This window comes from Equus caballus, chromosome 9, assembly GCF_041296265.1.
Source record: "Equus caballus isolate H_3958 breed thoroughbred chromosome 9, TB-T2T, whole genome shotgun sequence".
In the NCBI taxonomy this organism is placed as follows: Eukaryota; Metazoa; Chordata; class Mammalia; order Perissodactyla; family Equidae; genus Equus; species Equus caballus.
The window spans coordinates 54389308-54402358 of NC_091692.1; positions in this window are offsets into that span (position 1 = coordinate 54389308).

A 13051-nucleotide genomic window follows, 5' to 3' on the forward strand; every position below is an offset into this window, starting at 1 on the left:
GGTGATTTTGAAGTTCTCGAAGAGTAATGATATTACATAAAAATAATCAAATGAAAATATGCAGTATTAATATTAGATATAATTTATATTTAAAGCAATTTGATTGATGCCACAGCCCAGTTATATCAGAACAGACTTTAAATCAAAACTATTTCTGTCAGTGATATAAGTCAGATAAAGAAAGACAAATACTATATGATATCACTTATATGTGGAAACTGGGGGGAAAAAAAAAGAAAAATCAAACTCATAGAAATAGCAGAAAAGTGGTAGCCAGGTTCTGGGTGTTGGGAGAAATAGGGAGAGGTTGGTAAAAAAGGTATAGATTTTCAGTTATAAGATGAATAAGGTCTGAGGATCTAATGGAAAACATAGTGACTATAGTTGATAACACTATATTGTATAATGGAAATTAGCTAAGAGAATAGAACTTAAATGTTCTCACTAAAACAAAATAAAAAAGATGAATTTAAAAAACCCACTATTTTTGTCGTTTAAAATACTAGTCAATACTATTCATTTATCTCAAGTCTGTTATCTCTACATTTTACTCAATTATAACTGCTAATCCAGTTAATGGAATAAAAAACAAATGTACTAGGCTGAAAGGTTTAGTTTGAAAGCCTAAAATCCCAGTTACTTTCCAGACTTTTCTTAGGATAATGGTGATTCCAAGACTTTCTTCCAGTCGTGGTGAATATCTTCCAGAAGGCCAGTGTGTCCGTTGTGTTAGGTGTGTGATTCTTGCTCCTGGCGAATTGCCCCTTCCCGCTTGCTACCCTCACACAGTTCAGCCAGCTACAGGTGGATGTCAGTATCGTGGCTGGCTTGTGAAACCATGTTTAGTCATTGACAAGCATAAACATTGCTTCAGAAGGTTCTCCTAGCATGAGTCAAGGTAACACTGTATGGAATTGTACTGTCTTTCACATGGAGTGGATGTTTCTGGTCAGTTTAGGGGGGATTTTTTGAGGGGTTCCCTAACAAAATGATAGAATGATATCTTCAGGTTTTCTGTCATGAATTATGAAAATTGTGTTGCATGTAAATGTACTCTTCTTTTTTTCCTAATGTTTCTATCTGTTTTGGAAAGTAATTGAATTCTTTCTGAACAAACATCTCCTAAGTTTCTCTGACCATTTCATTAGTGACGTTCTTTTAAATCTCAGTAATTGTAATTGTGGTTTTGTGTGTTCTATAATGTTCGTTATGTCTAATGTTCTTTTTGTACATAGCATGTTTTAGTCATACTTTTCTTCCTTGCTCTGTAACACCCAAGCACATAGGCTTGTTAAGATTTTTGTTTCAGCCTGACAGGCTATGTGCTGGTGCAACTCCAGTATTTATGTCAGGCCTTTAATTAATGATGGTAAATTTTCATGTAACAAAACTCCTTTAAGTAAAAAAAATCTGTAGACGTGAAAACAAATAGATTGCATAGCATTAAAAATTATAAATTGGTTCAGATGCCTTTAAAAGAAAAAAAAACTAAGCTAATTCGTTTTGTTGATCAGTACAAGTTAAGTTGTTTTGTTTGTTGATGTAGCTGAAATAGGCACTGAGCTCACAGATTAATTAGAAGAGCCGTTCTGAACCCAAAGTGACCGCACATCCCTCTGCTATCTCTGAAAGTAGAATCTAGATAAACACGTTTATTCAGCCTGCTGTGGTTGAATCCCAAATCCAGTCATTATAAAAGGACCAAAACTATCTTTGGGGATGGTCTTTCTACAAGGAATTACTGTGGACAGTCCCTGGGGTGGCAGTTAGATATATCCGTATATATTGTGGCAGAAAGAAAGGCCTTAGAGATGAAAAAAATAGAAAATCTTTTTTGGGGCAATAATCTCTTGCATAATAAGTTATTCCTCAGACACTAGAGCTATTATCACCCAACAAAACAGTTTACTCTGTAACTATCTATATCTCCTCGCATCAGAGGCTCCTACAGTGCAGCTTATTAGGAAAGCTCTGTAATCACCCAGAGGGGCTGACAGCAGGCAGTGGAACATCAGGGCCAGCCTTCCAGTGTGTGGGTGATATCACAAACTCAAACGTGGGTGTGACAGAAAAACGAAGCAGAATGAAATAGCTGTGAATTGTATAAAAGTTTGACTAATTGTCATTGGTTCAATGAGAATACTAAGATGTTAGTTATTTCATTTTGTTTTCAGATCCTTTGTTTCAACGTGTTCTCAAATACCGCCTTTCTAGGGCCTGTAAGAAACGGTGGAAGAAAGAAAGGAAAGAAAGAAGAACTTGGAACATGTAGAAAATGGTGACACACTAGTTTGTATGAGGCACAGGAAGTGATGTAGCATCTGTGTCAGCATCTCTCCTCTACATTAAACTCTCTCTGATGGCGTAAGATGCCGCCTTTGATGTGCTAGCACATGTATGTGTTTCAGCTTTACCTTAAGAATGTCTGTAAACACAAGGTTACGTCTCTTAGAAATTTCACGTCTTTATTAGTTAAGAGAATGTTGCACAAACTCTTGTTGGCTTTTTCCTATTTATGAGAAGTGCTATTTGTGAAAAGTTCTATAACAAGAAGTACTCCTGGATTTTTACTTTTTTTCGGAAATGTTATGCTGTTCCTTACCACAGAGCTACAAGTGACCTGTAATTGAAATAAGCTGGAATCCTGTATTCGACAACATAATATGTAACCTGATACTTTTTCCTACAGGGAATTTTAACCTAATATTAACCTTTCCTCTTATCCCTTAAACTTTAATTCCTTACTCTTAATTTTTTGGCTTGAATCTTGCTAAACAATCCAGTCCCTCATTTTGTATCTTTTATATCAGCTATGACACGGTTTGGAGATCTCTGGCTTGTAAGTTTTGAATATATGTTGATTATCTTGACTTGGTCCTTTCTTTCCTCAATGTTTTATTTCTTTGTCTTCAATTACAACTTTTAACAAATATATGAAATGTCGTAAAACAAATCATAATTTTCCCATTGAGAGAAAATGTGGTAAATTTTTAGTGTTCATGCTTCAATAAATCAATTAATCTCTTGGATTAAATCATTTGGTTTAAAGTGGTTGACACTCAAATTTGTCTTGTTATCTTCTCACTTCAGCCAGCCTGGATAGTAGGGTGTGTGGCATTATGTGGTGAAGGGCGGTAAGAAGGACGTGTGGCCTTCTAGTCCATGCTGGATAGTTTGAATGTTACCCTAAAGGCAGTAGATAGCCAGTGGAGAATTTTCAGCAGGAAACTGACATAGTCACATTTTGCTTTGCAAAGATCACTGATACCTTGCAAATGATGAGCCAGAGAGGGACACAGCAGGAGATGGGAGATCATTTAAAAGACAATTGTGAAAGTACAGGCAGAAAATAGTAAGTGCCAAACCCTAAACTGACACCATAGCTGAGTCATAGAGAGGTGCATTCAGATACTTGTTAAGAGATAGAGTGAATGCATATGGTGACCAAACAAATGAATTTAGGGTGACAGAAAGACACGTGCCATCCTTTAGATGCCCTGGCCAGGGCTGCTGGATGAGCGGTGGTGACATTCACGAGGTCCTCACTAGTGCAGGAGGAAGATACTCTTTAGCAAAATGATGATGCGTGTGGTTTGGGATATGTTATCTTTGAAGTGCCCATGGGATATCCAAATGGAAAGGTGTCAGTAGATGCATAGGTCAGTACTAATATGTGTGGAACTTGACGGCACTGATGTGATTGATATTTTTCTTGGAAAATGTGGCAAACAAAAAAAGCAGAGGGACAAATAGCAAGTACAAGAGATGCTGAGAAGTAGGCTCCCAGAAATGGAAGGGACCCCCAGACAACAGGCATGGAGCACTCAGCGATCAGACGTTCAGTAAAATGAGAACGGTGCAGTTCACCTGCCTTAGTCACCACGAGGTCACTGGTTCTCTTGGGAAGAGCAGTTCTAGTAAAACGGTAGGAACAGGAACCGGTTACGTGGACGGAGGTGAAGAAACGGTAGGAATGCACGTTGACTGGTCTTGAAGGAAAGTTTGTCTTGAAGGCTGCTCTGTGAAAACACTAGGGGAGGTGATGGTAGCTGGAAGGGCAGATAGATGGATGCACATTGTATTCGTCTGTTTGTTTTCTTTGTTGGCTTAAGATCACTTTTCAAATTTTACTTACATACCTACATGCCAAGGTGAAAGAGCCAACTGAAATAGGGAAGTTTAACACTGCAGTATATCTAATGGCTAGGATGGTGCATGTAAAATTAGGATTTTGTGGAGCATAAGGAGCACTGGTAACAACTTCTGAGTTATCCTCTGTGACTCAAGCATCATGGAAGCATTGTGAATCAGAGCAGTGTCTCACTGTTCCCACCGTGGGACCTCTGCCTTGAGACAGAGAGCTGCGGCTTCAGAACCTCTGAATCTCTGTGCAACTGCTGTGACAGTGTTTCCACATTTTTGGGGTACTATAGCACCAAATTTTACCATTGTTGTGTTTAAAGTTTTGAATTAAGAACATAGAGATTGTGTAATGGTATTATTCTGCCCTCGTCCCACACATACACCAAAACATTGGGATTTTATTTGCTTTATATGAAGAATTTTCACAAAAGCCTATATTACTTTAACCGTTAAACGTAATTCAAAAATTTGCTTGGCACCAGCTAACAATTCAGTGTAACCATTTAACAAACACTTAAGTGTAGTCTTTTTAAATGTGACATCTTTTCTATGACTTATTCTACACAATTTTTGCTAATGTCTCCGGTTTTCCCAAGACCAGTAAATCTAACAGGCCACTCTGATGACATCATAAGCCAGTGGAATTGTTCACAGTCATTTATTGTGATGACACCTGACTCCCACATATATTTATAGTGCATTTGATTTGTTTCACCTATCTTTGTTTGTTTGAGTTATTCTAAGTAATTATAAATATGGTATGACTCTCTTACCAATCGTGGACTTAATTATATTTTCTTTATCCATTTGTGCTAAAACTTCTATTTGACTGTTTTAGATTGACCTCTACTTTCTTCAAATTGCCATATTTCTAGAAACGTATAACTGGTGGAATGGTCCTACCAAGAGAAAGGCAATAATAAGGATCATGTGGGTAGTGGAGGTAGTGTGTGTATAATATGAAAAAGAAAGCAAATATATCACTCCTTGGGGTGAGACAGGGGACATGATTTGTTTTCATGACTTAGGGTGTATTAGAACTGCTGAGTGTTGGTGTCAGTTGTACTAAACCACTAAAAAGTGGAAATAAGCCATATCTATTGCCCCACAGGTTGACGTAGGCTTTTCTCTTTTTGCATTCACTAACATTTTGTATGGATTTCCTTTGATTCCATTGGAATTTTTGCTGCTTTGTTTCATTATGAATTATGATTACCACAAGATGGTTATGGCTGCATCTCAAGTTTTGATTTTGGCTTGTTTTTCAGCTTTAAAAATGAAAAGTGCATTTCCCTTTGCAAATTAAGATAGTTCTGTACATCTCGTCACCAACTTTTGGCACCATTTCTGTAAGTACAAATAGAGATAGAAGTAATCACCACAGTGCTTCTGAAGTAGGTTCATTTTAGCATTGGCTACAGTGTGTTATTAAAACGATGGAGGCAGGCTCCTTTTTTTAGGCTGACACAGCTTTCTTGAGGAAGAAGGGACTCAAAGACACCGAATAGGAATGGCAGTAATGAGTAAGTGTGTCACTGAGAATGTCTCAGACTCAAGGAACCGTGTGCTGGTGCCTGAGAAATATATGGGTGATATCAGCATATATATTTTTTTAATTACATGTTCCTTCCAATTAATGATTTCTCTATGGGCCTTGAAAAATGATATTGTGAATGTAATGATTATACAATCCAAATCTTACTTCTTGAGTTATATGTACTTGTTTTTAACTACATATGCACACACACATATACATTACCTTCCTTGCATCCATTTTTAACAAAACAATCTTTTAAAACATTGTGTGCTCTGATATAAAAGAGATTCAAAACAAGGTTTCAGTTTTATTTTTAAGAGTGTTTTTTTTAGTTTAAAAGTGGAATATATGTTTTCTTTAGCTGTAAAAGCACAGTCAAGGCACCATGATAAGTGAGTCAGTGTTGTAAAAGTAAAACGAATTTTGCCTTCACTCACATGAGCTATAGAAGGAGGAAGCTTTATTGTCCCTGGGAAAGTGATAAGGCAGAGTAATTGTATATTATACTGTCCTGGAACATCTGCCTGAAGACTGTTGGAGCAATTCCTCTATCACGGGCGATACAGCATGTTTTGTCTTTCTGCTTTAACCCGTCCCCACTGCTGGCCCGCGCCGAGGTTTTGATAGGGACTGGGCCTGGGCCGGGGCTCACATTAATCAGTCCCCTTGTTCAACACTCCAGCTGACATAATTACAACCTGCGCACGGCAGTTATTCAAGTCGAGTCCTTGGCACTCGTGGTGCGAAACTACATAGCTCCGATCCCGGAGGAGATTGCCTTATCACACAGAACAAGGGCTCGCAGGAGTCGGAGAGAATAGAAATGGGAAAATGTCTTCCGGGAGTACTATATATTCCTTTAAAATAAGACATTTGAGAGACTTACAAGGGACAAAGGGAAGCATTGTGTGCAGGGACTGAAATGAACCAGTTATTATTTTTAAATGGATTACGTGGAGCATTTTTGTAAAAATGGGCTGGCTTATTAAATAAATTGAATGGCCCCTCGTCATCAGTGATTCTTTTCTGTAAACTTTTTCTTCAAAAGTGATCATATAACTTTAGTATAAAAGGTTTAAATGCTCCTTGATAAGACTCAATTTGACAGAATTAATAAAGTATGCATTTTAAATCTACTATTAAACAAATATATACTTAATTCAGCTTTATAAGGAATAGAGTTAGAGCCAGGGAAAAATTCTTTGAAAAGACTTTCACAGATGGGCCAGTTCGCTGTTTCCTTTGGCTGTGTAGCTTAATCCTTGAGAGAGGAACCGAAAATAAAGTTTCTGTCTTATTATTTGTTGCACCTCCTCACGCTTATCCTGCATTGGGTGAATTACCGGCCAGTTCCTCCAATATACCAGGTGTGAGGGATGCACTCTCCTTTCAGCCACTTAAGAAGTATTTACAGTTTTACAGCAGCCCCCTCCCTTGCCCCAGTTGACTCAGAGTCTATGAGCATGTGGTGACTTAGGAGATCGGGTCTGCAAAAGCAGCCAGTCGACTACCACTATGCATGCGTGCAGAAAGTTGTTGGTGTTCTAAATGTAGCCTTTTAATTGTTGTCTGAAGTAATACCAAATTCTGGCCTAGACTATCAGAAATATTGTGAAATAGTTTCAGTTTAGGAAAAATTTTATTTATATCACCTTAAATTTGAAAAGCTTTCAACTAGAAAAGCTACAGTAAATTATCATACGTATATATGTATATATATAAAACTTGATTTGTAAAGGGGTATTTTTGGTAGGTGACTTATTTCAAGCCAAAGTTTAGTAAGCACACTGCTTTATATGGTTCAGGCCCCTTTGTGGGGTGGAGGCTATATTTATTTCAAAGACCTGGTACAAAGAGTGGCGAGATAACAATGGAGGAATTTCGACCAGCAGTTATTGCCAGCCAGGCAGAATATAGTGGAGGGAAGAGGAACAACATGGAGGGCTAATTCGACGGTCTAATTTTCACAAGTCACAAACTTCAAGCAATGTTGTTAGCTTGGCCTTGAAAAAATGTGTTTGTGCTACGTAAGCTTGAGAAACACTACATATATTGTACGTTTGTCCTTCCCCTTCAAACTCATAATGAGCAGCATATTAAAGACTCACAGAATTCCTGCTGCAAAGAAATATGTAATTTTAACTGAAATATGTGTAACTTTGGCCATCAAGGCCCTTTCCCCAAAGCCCTGAGGGCATCATGCTGGACTAATCAGGATGCTGATATTTCTGTTCTTTTAAAGGGTAGGCAACCGTTAATGTCTGCTACACGTTTTACCTAAGAGACTGGGGTTATTAGTTTCTCATAAGCGTGTAGTATAAGGCATCTGATAATTGCTTAAACCTCCTTAGTTTAGTTTTACTTCTAGAAGCATTTAGCTTATTGCCTTAGTGTTAGATGAAAGTCCACTGGGTTACACTTCTTTTCTCAAAGCAAGTTGTTTTTTTCCTCCTTTTCTAGACTGATAGTATATGAGTGTATTAAGAAGTGAAACAGTTAATCAGGTGTGTTTCTTCTCTTTGTGCTAAAGAAGAAGAATCAAGGAGAAATCAAGATTCTCTTGGGTTTGACCTCTCCTCCCTTCATGCAACTTGGAGGACAGGCCAAGTCTGGCCACATGTTGAAGTCACAGTCTCGTTTTTCCTTGTACACAAAGTACACAAGGGGGACTGTTCCTGAAATGTTAAATTCTAACGAAATGATTTGGGTTTCTAGCAGAGACAAAGTTCAGTGTTGCTTCCTACCATTTGTTCCTTGTGATTTCCATTGTTCTCCAGTAGGGTGGAAGGCAGAAAGAGAATGAGAATGTTAGTTTAAATCAGGTTATTCCTCTTATTGATTGTAGATAGAATGAGCAGAAATTTGAATCGAGAAGTAATTTCAGTGGACGTGAATGTGGGAACATGAATGGTGAAGAAAAGATGGGAAGTTATACATATAGTTGGGAATGGAAGGATCAGTGTAACAGTGTGCAAAACTCTTACATGATAAACTTCTCAAAGGCAGGGGTGTCTCCATAGGTAAGTGTGCAGTTAATATTATTTGAAATCAGTCAAAGTTAGTAAAGCATTTTGAATAGTGTGGAAAGCAAGATAATTTTAGGCTGTTACCAATTAAAGACGTCACTGAACAGGGGCGCAGCAGTTCTGTAAGTAGACAGGTGGAATTTTCAACTCTGTTTCAAAAGTTTCATTTTATGAAGCACAGCCTTTTATTATGATTATTCATGTATGTAGCTGATCTCTCCTAGCAAATCTTATTTCTCTGAGGGCATAACCAAAATGATTCATTTATATGTTTCTTTTTTATAATAGGCAATAAATATTTGTTGAGTAGATTCATTTTGAAAATAATAAGTCAGTACATGCGTAAGTGGACTTTTCTTGTAACCATAGACTTTACATAGAAACCAAGGCAATAAGTAGGCTTAAATTACGTCTCTTCTGAAAGTACCTCCCGGTGGGTCTGAAAGGCTGTCCTTGCTCCCCGGCTCCTAGACGAGCACCTAGCTGTACAAGTGTGTCGACCTTCTGTGGGTCACGCATGGGCTGGCGCTGTGGCCGCTGTTCGGCAGCTTCTTCTTGAGCACACGTTAACGTGCTCCCTGCACACTGAATGTGCTGTGAAGACTTGGAAAGCAACGTAACTTGGAACCTGGAGACATAGCCACTCAAGAGTAGTGGAACACAATCAGTAACGCATCATTTTTCATCCACTTCTCTGCTAACTTACAAGTTCCTTTTTTTTTTTGTAAGACATTGCTCTGTTTTAGCATCAGCTGATGCAGGTCACCTTACATCATGTAACAAATGTTAACATAATTATAATTGAGTAATTATAACTGAAAAAATTAATGTGTATTAGCTTTTATTGTCATAACAATTGACTTAAAGAATTGGGATCTATGTGAAGCAGGAAATAAGGAATAAGTGATCTGATAGGAATTATCTTATTTATTAATAAATAGCCACTAGTTAGGAAAAAGGAAAGAAAAATTCATAGAATTTAGAGTAAGGTGATCCAGAAATTGTCCGATTAAATATTGCTTTTGTAGAAAATACTCAGAAGATTGTATTTTGTGATTACCTCTGACATATATAAACTCTTTTAATCTTAGTAAAAAGACAAGAGGTTTTAGATAATTTTGTAATGAAATATGCCATTATTTTTAAACATCTATTTTACTTAAATGCCCATAAAACTTACCGTTATTGTACATTATTTTTACAGTTTGAACTTTATCATTTTAAAAGTCAGAGCCTTGCTACCACACGCCGTCCCCAGCCCTCCTCTCACCCCACTCCCCCGAGACAGCCATGTGTCGTCATTCATATTTCCGTCCTGCTGGAGATGGCCTAACTACTTTGCTTATTCCTCTGTTTTTTGGTTTGTAGACAGCATTCATTAGGAAATTAGCTCAGTAACATCATCTCCCACTCTCCCTTTCCTCTCTTCTCTGTTTTTATTACAGAATTCCTTTTGGTTTTCTAAGTGATTACCTTTATAACTTGACTTACCGTACTTAAATCTTTTACTTGATTTATCAAATTGAATCATCTCTATGTAAGCGTGAGAATCTTTGCACTGAAGCATTTCCCCCTCCATTCCCAACTTCTGTCAGCTATGCTGTTTATTGTTTATAACGTATGCATTCTATACAATACATCCACTTGTTTTTAAAATGAGTGTTTTGATCATATTTGCTTTACATGAGGTAAATTTAAATATATTCTTGTGACTAATCCAAATGATCCAAAAACATACTAAGCAAACATAAAACTTTTCTCTGACTTGGAAACCTTTCCATAAAGATAATTGCCATCAATAGTTTGCCATGCTTCCAATACCCATTTAATGCATTTGTATATCTATATGAATACATGTATATAGTTTTAAAAAGCTGGAAGCATCCATGCGTGCATTTTTCTGGGATTTGCTTTATTCTTTTTTAACTTAATAGTGTGTCTTGGAAGTTTTTCTGTGGTAGTACATAAGGTCTACCTTATTCTACTTAATGGCTTTTGTCTAACAAGTAAGGATGAATGATGAGGAGCACACAAGCCAGGCCTTCTTCAACAGCATTTGCTGGGAGAGATTCACGGAAACAGGTGCATTGCCATTGTTCCTTCCCTCAGCCTGTCTCTTTACCTGTTGTACTTTGCAACAACACTCAGAAACGTTGCATTGTCGGACATCAGACTGGGAAATGTTCCCGCCTTAGGTATGGGACTTCATGACTCTGGGGGTCCTACCCTTCTTGGGTGTGTGTTCAGAGCTATGGTCGAGCAGCCCCATGACCTGGCCCTGGCTTAGGCCTCTTGCCTTGTTCTGACACCACTAAGCATTCATGGTTGGCGAATACGCTCTCCTTTTCTCTGATCAGCCTTGCCTCCCAGTGTTCTACCAGGATATAGTTGGCTTCCATGGAGCTCTGTAGGAGACCATCTCCTACTCTGGGAAGGAGACTTGCACATTAACCCTTACCTCTCAGCAGTATTGAAAACTGTAGTGTGGATCACTGCAAATTAATGACCCATTCCTCTATTAACAGATATCTAGTTTCAAATTTTCCCCTAATATTTAGCTGTTATAAATAATGGTTAAATGATCCTCCTTGTAGATAATTTCTAGAAATTGAACTCCTAAATCCAAGAGTATGTGCATATTTCAATTTTGAAGGCTACCTTCAAATGTTTTCCAAAAGCCTTTACTAACTGACACTGTTACCCAGTGGTATTCACTTCTCTGAGCAATAATTAATGTTATGAGTCTTCTTAAATTTTGACCCTCTGTTACCTTAGGTTCTAATTTGTATTTCCTTCATTGCTAGAGTCATTCATTACCTTTTAAAGCTTACATGACCATTTGTAGATCTCCAATTAAGAATTTCCTGCTTATATATATATATTTTGTTTTTGAGGAACACTAGCCCTGAGCTAACATCCGTGCCCATCTTCCTCTGCTTTATATGTGGGACGCCTGCCACAGCATAGCTTGCCAAGCAGTGTGTAGGTCCGCACCTGGGATCCAAACCAGTGGACCCCAGGCCACCGAAGCAAAATGTGCGAACTTAACCGCTGTTCCACCAGGCCGGCCCCATGAATTTCCTGCTTATATTCTTTATCTAATTTTTGAGGTTTTTCTTTTTTACATATTAATTATAAGTACTCATTTTGTAATATGTTTAGTAATCATTTGCTTTCATATATGTTTTCTGTATTTCTTTGCCCTGTCTTTTAACTTCGTTTATGATGTGTTACGCTGTATAGCCATTTTAACTTTATGAAGTATCTTTTTGTAGCATTTGAGTTTTGAATTTTATCTTGGAAAGCTCTTTCCAACCAAGATTATAAAAACATTTTCTTCTAGCACTTTTGTAATTTAGTGAGTGTCCTTATGTTGATCTTAAAATCCAAATGGCATTTGTTTTTGCATGGTGTAGGACCATAGGCATCTGAAGTTATTTTTCCCCATGTTGTAAGCAGTTGAGTCAACACCATTTATTATATAACCCATCATTTCCTCATTGATCTGAAATGACATTTTATTTCTTGGGTACATGGATCTTTGTGCTGTCTCTTCTGGTGATGTATTTGGCTCAGCGCTCTAAAGGACATTCATCTATTTGCTAAACATCGTTGATAAAATGTTCCATTTTAGGCAGAGGAATATGAAGTTCTTTATTCTTTTAGCTTCTAGCCCATTTTAAATTTAAACAGCACAAATGCTCAGAAATCTAAAATTATTGAGCTCTTTCTTTGAGGGGCTTTGGTGAGAACATCAGTGGTAAAGGACTGTATGTCTTGGGCTGCGTTACATAAATTGTGGAACACGTGCTGAGCCTTTAGAGTGGAGTGCTCTCTTCCAGCCGGCAGTGACTCGGCAGCTTTACGTTTGCTGCTCTCTCCCACAGAGACTTTCCAGTCTTAGTCTGATTTTTGCCCAGTAAATTTATAATTAAGTACTGCTGGTTGAAAAAAAAATGATAACTTCTTAAGTTTAATTTACATAAAGACTGTCTTTGGGTTATTCCTTATTCATCTTGGATTACTGTTATAAAGATACGGTAGAAACCCCTTTCCACTGAACTTTTTAGATAAATATGGACTATATACTGCATAGTACTGATACACTGGTTCTAATACATAAACTTAACTGCAGAGTAATTATTTTCAAGGATATGAGTTCAAAGAGTATATTCTGAACAGGTAGAAAAAGAAATTGGCTTTCTAAATGTATACTCATATATACCCTATGTAACTGGTTGGGGAATCTGTTTGTATTCAAATGAATTAAAATTGCTTTTCATTTATGGTAAGAAAATTGCCAATAATGATCCACATAGTTGAATTGTCTTGCATTTAATAGGAA